Source organism: Dipodomys merriami, unplaced genomic scaffold (genome assembly GCF_024711535.1).
Source record: "Dipodomys merriami isolate MVZ:Mamm:240054 unplaced genomic scaffold, mDipMer1.0.p SCAF_654, whole genome shotgun sequence".
NCBI classification, from domain to species: Eukaryota; Metazoa; Chordata; class Mammalia; order Rodentia; family Heteromyidae; genus Dipodomys; species Dipodomys merriami.
Window position 1 is genome coordinate 107,795 of NW_027206240.1, and position 11,896 is coordinate 119,690.

An 11,896-nucleotide genomic window follows, 5' to 3' on the forward strand; every position below is an offset into this window, starting at 1 on the left:
TGGGGAAATGGAAATGTGATAGAAGGAATGGAAATCTGCCAAGAAATATATTTATTAATTCAACCACAAGTGAGTGGCAGAATCTGAGAGTGATGAGGAGTCTGGGTCTCAGGCTGGCCCTGCTCCAGGGTGTGGAGAAGAGGGGGTATCAAGGGCTGCACCCCCAGAGCACTAGCCCCCAACATTGGAGGACTCTAGGAGGGAAAAAAAAACCAGAAAGTTGAAGTCTGAGGAGGGAGGGAGAAATGGTAGGTAAATCTCCACTCCAAGTTAGGGAATGGAGTGCCTTAGGAAACCTGGTTCCACAGCTCATGCCTGTAATCCCAACTGGGATTTGAAAGATGGGAGGTTCAAAGCCAACCCGGGCAGAAACTAGAGACAAAAGACTCTTACCTCCAATGAACCCACAAAAATGTTGGACTTGGAGGTGTGGCTCAAGTGGTAAAGCACCGGCTGAATGCACGAGAACCAAATGAGGGCACAAGGCCCTGAGTTCACACACACACACACACACACACACACACACACACACACACACACACACACACACACACACACACACACACACCAAAATGTTGGCGCCATCTTGGGAAGGTCGCGTTGGAGTGGCCGCCATCTTGGGAAGGTCAAGACCAAGCTTGGTCGTTGAGCTCACTTTTCCTTTAAGATTGGCCACTAAGGGCCAGGGACTGGGCCTCAGAAAACCATAGGCTGGGACCTGTCCTCCCTTCCCTTTCCTCCCCCTCCCTCCCTTCCCCTCCCCCTCACTCTTCACTTAGGGATGGAGTGAGATCCACACCTGGTGGTACATCCATCTAATCTGCCCCAAGGAAACTCCAGCCCAAAGACCTTTTGGTTCCATGCCACCTAGCAAGCAGGGAGCAGAACTTTTCCAACCAGCTCTAACCTCCAACTCTAATCTCACTGACTGACTAGTAAGGATTATTATTATTATTTGTTGGTGTCGTTGGTCGTGGGTCTTGAACACTGGGCCTGGGCGTTGTCCCTGAGCTCTTCAGCTCAAGGCTGGCGCTCTACCACTTGAGCCACAGCGCCACTTCCAGTTTCCTGGTAGTTTACTGGATATAAGAGTTTTATGGACGTTCCTGCCCGGGCTGGCTTTGAACCATGATCCTCAAATCTCAGCCTCCTGAGTTAGCTGGGATGACAGGCGTGAGCCACCAGCTAGCAAGGATTATTTTTTAAAGGGGGAATTGCTGAGTGCCAGTGGCTCAAGCCTGTTATCTTCAAGACTGGCGCGCGCACACACGCGCACACACACACACACACACACACACACACACACACACACACGTGGGAAGGGGTAAAAAATATCCCCCAGGCTTTGCTCTGTTCAAGTGTTGCCTATCCTCAGGAATTTGCAAAAAGAAATACAGTTCACAGAGATAGAGACAATATTGTGTTTTCTGTGGAGTAGCTGGGATTACAGGCGTGAGCTACTGGCACCTGCCTACCACTTCATTTGTAAAGAGTGCAAACGTTTGCTGTAGGGGTGAAGAGAGGTGTCCCTTTGGGCTGGAGACTAGAGAGAGCAGGGGGGAGGAGGTTCAGAGCCTTCACCTGACACTGGACGGAAGTTGGGGTGTGTGTCTTGCGAACATGTATTCAATGATTATAATCTGAGTGCTTTTCCTTTGAATATTTATATCAATATCAAAGTTTTTGAAATGGATAAAGAAAAAAACCATAATGGTGACTAAAAGCTTAAAAGCACACTTGGAATTTATTTTCCTTTCATTAGGTTATGGATCCCGAAAGGCCCCGTGGGCTTGCTAGCATGGGAATTAATAATTCACGTCTCCCAAGCTGAGCTCCAGACAAATATATGTCTGTCTCTCCTCCCGAAATCCTGTGCTCGTTCTGTACCCAGAGATGTTCGCCTCTCCCCGTGGGCTCCTAGAGACCCCCTATTTAATCAGGAGATGCAACTCAAACACTGGTGGCTCCCGCCTGTCATCCCAGCGACTCAGGAGGCTGAGATCTGAGGATCGAGGTTCAAAGCCAGCCTGGGCAAGGAAAGTCTGTGAGACTCTGATCTCCCATGAGCCACCAGAAAACTGGAAGTGGCGCTGTGTGGCTCAAGAGGTAGAGCACCAGCCTTGAGCTGAAGAGCTGAGGGACAGCGCCCAGGCCCTGAGTTCCAGATCCATGACTGGATTTGCTGTGAACCGCCAGCCGGGGCTGGTGACAGAGGCCAGGGTGGAGGCCACTGCCTCTCCCTAACACCACGCAGCCAAGGAGGGTGATTCAGGGGTGGTCTGGTGATGGGGGAGGACGTGAGGAGCCATGGGTGGCCAGGCCAGCCCTGGGGCAGATCCCAGTCCTGACCAGAGTCAGAGTCTCAGCAGAGACAAGGAGGGAAACCAGGGCCAGGCAGAGAGACCGCAGCCGGGTAGAGCTGCTGCCGTCATTAGTCCCTGGCTTCTGGAGATGAAGGAGGCCAAGACCGGCTGGAGAAAGGAGAGAGGGATGGGGGGGCTGAGCATGGTTGGGGAGGGGGTCTGTGGAGGACAAAGGTCCCTGTCATACAGGCAATAGCCCAGCGCCTCAGGGATCTCCTATAATCCCACCCTGCCCCAGCCAAGAATCTAAGGTTGCTGGTATTTATCCTCTCTCCACCTGGGGGAGGTAAGGGCCGTGGGCACCAAGAACTTCCATTTCTTTTCTTCCTCTCTTTCTTTAATTTTTGTTGGTCCTGGGGCTTGAACTCAGGACCTGGGCGCTGCTCGGGCTGGCCTTGAACTGTGATCCTCAGATCTCAGCCTCCTGAGTGGCTGGGATGACAGGCGGGAGCCACTGGTACTCAGCTTAAAAGTAGCTTTTGATAGGAAGGAAATTAATTCCTTGTTGCAAATATATATATATATATATATATTATATATATATAATATATATTAGCTATATATTGAACTCAGCGCCCAGGCCCTGAGTTCAAGCCCCATGACTGACACAAAATAAAAAATAAAAAAATAGGCAGGCCTTGGAAGACCGACATGGAACCACATCCGATATGTTTTGATGTCAAAACAACTCCGTGCCAAATCCGCACACTGTGACTTTATTTTAGCTCCCAAATGGCAGTAAAATACATGTCGTGCAGAGGGTAGGGAAAGAGATAAACACCGGTTGTCTCCAGGGCTGGGTCTGTCGTTCCGCTGTGTAATCTCCGGGAGTTGCTCAAGAATGCTGTTGAGATTGCCCAAAAGCTAGCCAGGCACCCGGGCTCCCGCCGGCCATCCCAGCTGCTCAGGAGGCTGCGATCTGAGGATCGTGCTTTGAGGCCAGCCAGCCCAGGCAGGAAAGTCCCTGAGACTCTTGTCTTCAGTGAACAGCGACAAGTGGAGCTGTGGCTCAAAGTGGCAGGGCGCTAGCCTTGAACAAAAAGAGACTTAGGGACGGCGCCCAGGCCCTGAGTTCACAATCCACGAGCGACCAAAACTAAATAGAATAGTAATAATAATAATAATAATAATAGGGTTACAGAATTCAGGGGCCAAAAATGCACAGATCCAACCCCAAGGCTACGACACACCTAATGAACACTAGCTCAGAAAGCAGCTTTAGTTGTGTGGACTCACCAATGGTGATTCATCCTGCAAGAGTATGCAACGCGGCTCGGACACACGCACACAGGAGAGATGGGGGCCCTGGAACCGGAACAGTCAGCACCAGCTTCCCCAGTGGGTCTGCGCTGCCCCGTCCCCCTCCGCCTGTGCTCACACCGTGGCCCATGGCTGGACCTGAGCCCCCAGCCCCGCTGAGCTGTGTGTGGGCCGCGCGGGTCCTGCCTGGTGGGGCGTGAGGACCTGTGCACTGCCCTCCAGCGGGCCTCCCACACACACACACACACACCAGGGGCGAAGCATGAGGAAAACCAGACTCCCAGAATTCCTCACAAGTGTCCAAGTCACCCTAACCAAGAGAGGAGGAGGAAATGGCCATGGACGGAAATGTCCTTCCTGGGGTCCGGGAAGAAAAAGGGAAGGTTGGGGGAGAGAAGGGGGAAGGAAGGAGGGAGGAAGGAGAGAAGCAGGAAGGAAGGGAAAGAGGGAAGGGAGGGAGGAAGAGAAGGAAGGGAATGGAAGGGGAAGAAGGAAGGGAGGAAGGAAGGAAGGAAGGAAGGAAGAAAGGAAGGAAGGAAGGAAGGGAGGAAGGAAGGGAGGGAGGGAGGGAAGGAGGGAGGGGGGGAGGGAGGGGGAAAGATAAAGGACAGGAAGGAAGGGAAGGGAAAGAGGGAGGAAGGAAGGAAGGAAGGGAGGGAGGGAGGGAGGGAGGGAGGGAAAGATAAAGGAAAGGAAGGGAGGGAGGAAGAGAAGGAAGGGAATGGAAGGGAAAGAGGGAAGAAGGAAGGAAGGAAGGAAGGGAGGGAGGGAGGGAGGGAAAGATAAAGGAAAGGAAGGAAGGAAGGGAGGGAGTGATAAAGGAAAGGAAGGGAGGGAGGAAGGGAGGGAAAGATAAAGGAAAGGAAGGAAGGAAAGAAGGGAGGGAGAGAGGGAGGGAAGGAAGGAAGGAGGGAAAGGGAAGAAGGAAAGGAAGGAAGGGAAGGAAGGAGAAAAGGAAGAAGGGAGGAAGAGAAGAAAAGGAAGGAAGGAAAAGAAGAAAGGAAGGAAGGAAGGAGAAAGGGAGGAAGGGGGGGAGGAAGGAAGCAAGCGAGCCATCAGGCAGACAGTCTCTTCTGAAGACGTGTATGACAAGACCGGTCTGACAGCCGGGACTACACAAGGCCGGTCGAAGCTCCTTTGCGAGGGGTGGAGGCCTAGCTCAGTGGTGGACTGCGCACCCAGTCCATGCAAGACCCTGGGTTCGATTCCCAGCACAGCAACTCTGGTTACGCCCCCGTGGCCCTTCTGGAAGGAGGGCTGCTCTTCAGGGGGACTGACCACTCCAGGCCCAGTCCACACGGCCCCAGGCGGTCAGCCCCAGGCGGCCCAGGGCAGAGGCGGGGTGGGGTGGGGTGGGTGGGAAATTCCTGGCTTCGTCCCCACTCGGGCCTCTGCGTGGAGGAAGCGCTGGGGGTTATATGGCAAGCTGCTTTTTGCCTTCCTGCCCGGTGTTCATGACCGGGGCGCGGGGACCACAATGCCCGGAAAGCCACTGCCCTCTCTGCCCAAAGCAGACTCCACCCCCTGCCCCGTTCCCCATAGAAAATGCTAGAACACCTGGGTCTCCGGTGCCCCCAGCAGGCATTATCTCAGAGTGACCAGGCTCCTGAGCCTGTCACAGGCCGAAACTAGGAGAATCAATTTGACACCAGACTTTCATTTTGGACTTTTGTTCTTATGTGTGTCCTGGGACTTGAACTCAGGGCCTGGGCCGCTGCCCCTGAGCTTTTACACTCCAGGCTGGCACTCTACCACTTGAGCCACCGCTCCACCTCTGGTTTTCTGGTGGTTCATTGGAGATGAGAGTCTCACAAACGTCCCCACCCACTGACCTCCAACTACGATCCTCCCATCTCAGCCTCCGGAGTAGCTGGGATTACAGGTGGGAGCCGCAGCACCTGGTCAGGCTCAGCCTTTCTAGCTTGTGCTCCCCACCCCACCCAGAAACCTGAGACTCATCGAGGAAACACCCGCCAGCCACAGGGAGCTCTGTTGTTTGTTTTCTGCGGCTATGGTAACGAAATACCACAGAGCCTGTGGTTGAAACAGACACAGACTGTCTCAGGAGGTGTGGGCAGGGTTGGTCTCTCCCCAGGGACTCAGTCCCAGTTCCCTCCACCCCCAGGCACAGGGCTTTGCAAGAAGTTTCTGGGGTTCGTTTGGAGGGGAAAAGGGAGCAGATGTTCTTCTCCCCGAGTTTTCCCCATTGTTGCTGTCCTTAGGATCGTCCCTCATATGAAGTTTCTGCTTAGGTGTATTTTAAGGATATACATAACCCAGCAGGGCATGGTGGCACACGCCTTTAATCCCCGCACTGAGGATCTGTAGTTGGAGGTGAGTCTGGGTTATGTAATGACAGTCGGCCTCTAAATACATACATACACGTGTGCATACATACACATGCACGCGTGTAGGTAGAAAATAACACAAAGAACACATGTAACAAAAACATAATGTGTAAATGATTACAAACTAGATAACAAAACCGTTGCTAGTTTAACCTTTATTGTATTTTTTTAGAATGCTTCAGGCCTCCCCTCATTACTTGGCTGGTGCTCTACCTGTTGAACTATGCATCTAGCCCTGCTTTTTGTTGGTTATTTTGAAGATGTGTGTGTGTGTGTGTGTGTGTGTGTGTGTGTGGCTTAAAACTCCGGGCCTGCACACTGTTCCTGGCTTTGTAGTGCTCAAGGTGAGTGCTCTACCCTTTAAGCCACAGCTCAACTTCCAGCTTTTTGGTGGTTCAACGGAGACAAGAGTCTCACAGACTTTCCCGCCTGGGCTGACTTTGAACCACGATCCTCTGGATCTCAGCCTCCTGTAGCAAGGATTCTGGGTTTCTTTATGTTTCATTTTCTTTGTGCCAGCACTGAGATTTAACTCAGGACCTGGGCACCGACCTGCCCAGGCTGGCTTCGAACCCTGACGCTCAGATCTCAGCCTCCTGAGTGGCTGGGATGTCAGGCGGGTGCCAGCAGCCTCTGGGCTTGTTCACTCCCTCTGTGAGGACGGGGGGCTGATGTGGACCAGAGACCCGCCCTCCTCCAGGGTCCCCCTCATCTTCACCCTATCTCCAACTGGGGCTGGGAATGGGGGGGTTGGTGATGAGAAATCTCTTGTTTTGTTGGCCCTGGGAGCTGCTGCCAGGCGGGGCTCGGGGCCATTTTCCTGGTTCATTTCCCTGTCCTGCCTGAGTCACCGCACAGGAAGGGAAGGGCAGGAATCCGGGGCCAGGGACCCCCCTCCCCCGGGCCAGGCCCTCCTCCCCCTCGGCTGCCCTGCCAGCATCGCCTGCGTCCTCCATGCGTCCTGCCTGTCCAGATCAACTGCTCAGCCCGGGGGGGGGGGCATCACGCACCCCCCCTTTCCTGCGCATGCGCACTTACCCCAGGCCGATGGTCTCTGGGCTAGCCACTGGTCAGCCGGGCCTTCTCGTGTCTGTCTGGGGTGGTGGTTGCTGTCGCTGGGTTTTCTGGTTGATTGGGTTTTGGGGTCTGTGTGTGTGTGCCGGTCCCAGGTCTCGAACTTGGGGCCTGGGCGCTGTCCCTGCGCTCCCTGGCTGTCTCCCGGACCTTCCTGCCCTGGGCTGGCTTTGAACCATGGTCCTCCTGAGGGACTGGGGTGACAGGCGGGGGCCACCAGCGCCCGGCTTCACCAGCCAGTTCTGTCCTAGACACGCCACGGCTGACCGCAGCCAGGGGAAAGTCAGTGCAGGGTGTGTGCGCATGCGTGCGCGGGCGTGTGCGCATGCGTGGGGAGTGCGCCTGCATGCGCGGACGTGTGCGCATGCGTGTGCGGGCGTGTGCGCAGGTGTGGGGGGCATGGGCGGGTGTGTGCGCATGCGTGTGCGGGCGTGTGCGCATGCGTGGGGAATGCGCCTGCATGGGCGGGCGAGTGCGCATGCGTGGGGAGTGCGCCTGTATGGGCGGGCGTGTGCGCATGCGTGGGGGGCAAATGGGCGGGCGTGTGCGCATGCGTGGGGAGTGGGCCTGCATGGGCGGGCGAGTGCGCATGCGTGTGCGTGCGCATGCATGGGGGCATGGGTGGGCATGTGCGCATGCGTGTGTGGGCGTGTGCGCAGGCGTGTGTGCATGCGTGGGGAGTGCGCCTGCATGGGTGGGCATGTGCGCGTGCGTGGGGGGCATGGGCGGGCATGTGCGCATGCGTGCTGAGGGCACGCACGTGCGTGTAAGGAGGATGGCTTGTCCGCGCATGTGTGTGGATCCACGCGCATGCGTGCACGGGGTGGGGGGGGGGTCCGCGCATGCGTGCACGTATTCGTCCCAGGTCCTTGGGGCCAGCGGGCACCTGGCAGGTGCACAGCGGACCCTGCGAGTCACAGAACGCAAACAGGGGTGACGGGGCGGGAGGGGGAGCTTCACTGCGCCCCTGCGGCTGGGAAGGTGGAAGTGGACCCCAGAGGAAGCCAGTCAAGCTCAGGCCAAGATGGGTGCCTGGGGACCGGCCCGGCCCAGGGCTAAAAATAAGGCTGTGCGTCGGGATCCCAGGAGCCCAGGGCTTTGCAGGGGGGAAGGGGGGTGTTGAACTGCTGCCCGGTGCAGGGAGGGGCGGGGGGGGGAGGGGGAGGCCGGGGAGGCGAGGCCCGGGAAGCGAGGCCCGGCCTCCATGAAGGCCTGTGCCATAGCAGAAGGCTGGTTCAAGACTGGGCCCTGCGGCCTAGAGCAGAGGAGACCGGGAGAGAGCAGTCTCCAAACCCACCGCCCCCAAAGGAGCAGCGCCTCAGGAGGCTGACAGCGGAGGATCCAGGTTCGAAGCCAGCCTGGGCAGGTAAAGAAGCTCCTGTCTCCAGTGAACCACTTAGAATGTCAGACTTGAGTGAGAGAGTCCAGGGAGAGCCCGGCGCTGGTGGCCCCCGCCTGTCATCCCAGCTACTCAGGAGGCTGAGAGCTGAGGATCGTGGGTTCAAGGCCAGCCCAGGCAGGAAAGTTCGTGAGACTCTCATCTCCAATAAACCACCAGAAAACTGGAAGTAGGGCTGAGGCTCAAAGTGGTAGAGCGCTTGCTTTGAGCAAAAGAGCTCAGTTGTGGATCTTGAATTCTGACCTCAGCTCAAGACTAGCGCTCTACCATTTGGGCCACAGCACCACTTCCGGTTTTCTGGTGGTTCGTTGAGGATCAGAGTCTCACGGACTTTCCTGCCCAGGCTGGCTTTGAACCGTGATCCTCAGATCTCAGCCTCCTGAGCAGCTGGGCTGACAGCGGGAGCCACCGGCACCTACCTTGTTCCCCTTTTTACAAACCGGAACCCAAGCTCAGGCAGGTGACTTAACTTACCCCAAATTGCACAAGCGGTGTGTAGCTGGCCCCGTGCTAACCAGAGTTCTTTCAGGCTCTAGAATCCATGTGCAATCTGGAGAAACAGACTTCTCACAGTTTCCACGGTGCCATGGAAACATCTAGAAGATACAGAAGGAGTCATTCTCCAGCATTGCTCAATGAACCACTGCAGACTGAGCCCATGGACAACAAGTATTTCAGCAGGCCGCGGGTCTGGCATGAGGTCGCACGTAGCTCAGCTGGAGACGTGGGCAGCAGAGCAGACCTCTCTAGAGCTGCTGCTAATCCATTTCCTCATTTTTTGCAACTTCTATTAGCAAAACCAGCTTTCCATATCTCTGACTCTCGGGCCCTGGCCAGGATACAGATTCTGTGTGTGTGTGTGTGTGTGTGTGTGTGTGTGTGTGAGAGAGAGAGAGAGAGAGAGAGAGAGAGAGAGAGAGAGAGAGAGAGTGTCCTGGGACTTGAACTCAGGGCCTGAGTACTGTCCCTGAGCTTTTCCACTAAGGATTTGAACTTTACCACTTGAGCCACAGCACCACTTCTGGCTTTCTGATGGTTTGTTGGAGATCAGAGTCTCACAGACTTTCCTGCCTGGGCTGGCTTTGAACCATGATCCTCAGATCTCAGCCTCCTGAGTAGCTGGGATGACAGGCGTGAGCCACCAGTGTGGGGCAGAGATTTTTTTTCCAGTTTTAAGGGCCCATGTGGGTTAGATTGGGCTCAGCTATGAATAAAAGGAGGAAAAGCCAGCCGTGTGCTTTAATTTTCTTTTATTTAAAACAGCCAGGCCCTGATATCTCGTCTGCCATCCCTAAGCTACTCTGGAAGCTGAGATGTGAGGACCACAGTTCGAAGCCAGCTTGGGCAGGAAAGTCTATGACACTCTTCACCTCCAGTGAGCCATCACAAAGCCAGAAGTGGCGCTGTGGCTCAAGTGGCAGAGCACCAGCCTTGAGCGGAAAGGCTCAGGGACAGCGCCCAGGCCCTGAGTTCAGGCTTCAGGACTGGCACATCATGGACATCATCATCATCATGTCAGAGTGATGACTGGTTAGATGGAACCCTGGTCACCCACATGTGTGTGCTGCTGGGTCCTCTCTGCCCTCATATGTTTTTTGGTCTCTCAGAAGTCACAGCAACGCCGCCAAAGACATGTCTGCAGAGAGTCCACCACGAGCCACACAAGGACTTTGGAACTCTGGAGGAAAATAAGTAAGTAAATCAGCACAAGTAACGCTTTAGGAGAGGCTGCTTAGTGCCAAAATATGTAGGGAATGCTGCAGAGCCTTGACAAGGAGTGAGTCACCGAGGAGAAATTCAAACCCCATAATCCGAGAGGAAGAGACTGGAAGGTTCCAGAAGGTTCTAGAAGGTGGTGGACTTAGAAAGAGGAGCTGCAAGCCAGGTACCAGTGGCTCACGCCTGTCATCCCAGCTACTTAGGAGGCTGAGATCTGAGGATCGCAGTTCAAAGCCAGCCTGGGCAGGAAAGGCCATGAGAGTCTGATCTCCTGTGAACCACCAGAAAACCGGAAGTGGCGCTGTGGCTCAAGGGGTAGAGCGCCGCCAGCCTTGAGTGAAAGAGCTCAGGGACAGCGCCCAGGCCCTGAGTTCAAGTCCCAGGACCTGGGGGAGGGGAAATAAAAAAAAAAAATAAGACGAGCAGCAAAGAAGCTTCCAGAAGCAAGCACGAACCAAGATGGCTACTGCCATGGGTGGCCCATGGAGTAGAGATTTAGGGCCATAACCCCCCAGGAGGTGAAGGGGGGGGCAGGGAGGAGAGGTCACAGGTCAGGCCCCAGCTGGTCCCCTGCTGCAGGTCCAACTCCCACCACCAGGGGGCGTGAAGGAGCCAAAATGGATCCCGACCTGAGCCAAAAAAAAATAAATGTTATTTCCCTCACCCTTAAAAAATAAAGAAAAAAAAAAAACAGGGAAGGGAAGAGAAGTTTTTCCACTCCAGCCTCACAGAGCCTGGACGGCCCGGCCCACGCCACGTGCTCTCTGACTCAGGGGTTCACCCAGATTTTCCTTTTCCAGTTCAGTCAAACCATATATTTTTAATTTTTTTTTCCCATTTTTCCTTTCCTGGTGGCTTGTAAACGCCCTGGTGACACAGCGTGGAAGGGACATTAACAGCCCTTAACTCGAAATGCCCACACCCCGGGGGGCCACAGGAGGGACACTTGCCCAAGAGAAACCAAAGACTCGAACTCAGATCCCACACCACTTCCGACCTTCTTACAAGGACTCCTCTTGGCCTGGTGTTGGTGGAGCAATCCTCACAGCTCAGGAGGCTGGGATCTGAGGATCGAGGGTTCAAAGCTAGCTGAAGCAAGAAACAGCTGTGAACCACCAAAAAGCCAGGATGGAGCTTTGGCTTAAGTGGAAGAGCACCAGCCTTGAGCAAAAAAAAAGAAAGAAAGAAAAAGTGTGAGCACTAGTCTCTGAATTCAAGCCTTAGTGCTAGCATTGCACACACACACACACACACACACAATTAAATTATATGTTATGTGGGTCTGAATATAAGGATGGGCTGCCTGGCCCTGTTTTCTAAGTATAAATAATAATAAAATGGTCATTTTCTAAGCTCCCAGGAAGCCTTGGACCCACAATTACTCAAGAACTAGTTTCTGCTGTAAATAGAAATGCTTGCTAAATTCTTCCCTCCCGGCCAGCAGGAGGAAGGACATGGAAAAATAAAACCTCTCTTCCTCTTCCTCCTCCTCTCCTCCTCCTCCTCTTCTTTTTCCTTAGACCTGTTCTCTGGAGACAGATGGACAGTGGCCAGAGTTAGACACTCATGCCTGTAATCCCAGCTCCTCAGGAGGATCGCTGTTGAAACAAATGACAACCTGGGCCGGGAAGGACTATGAGACTCTTAGCCCCCAAGAAACCACCAAAAAGCCAGAAAGTGGAACTGTGGTAGAGAACGAGCCTTGAGTGGTAAATCTTAAGAGACAGCGCCCA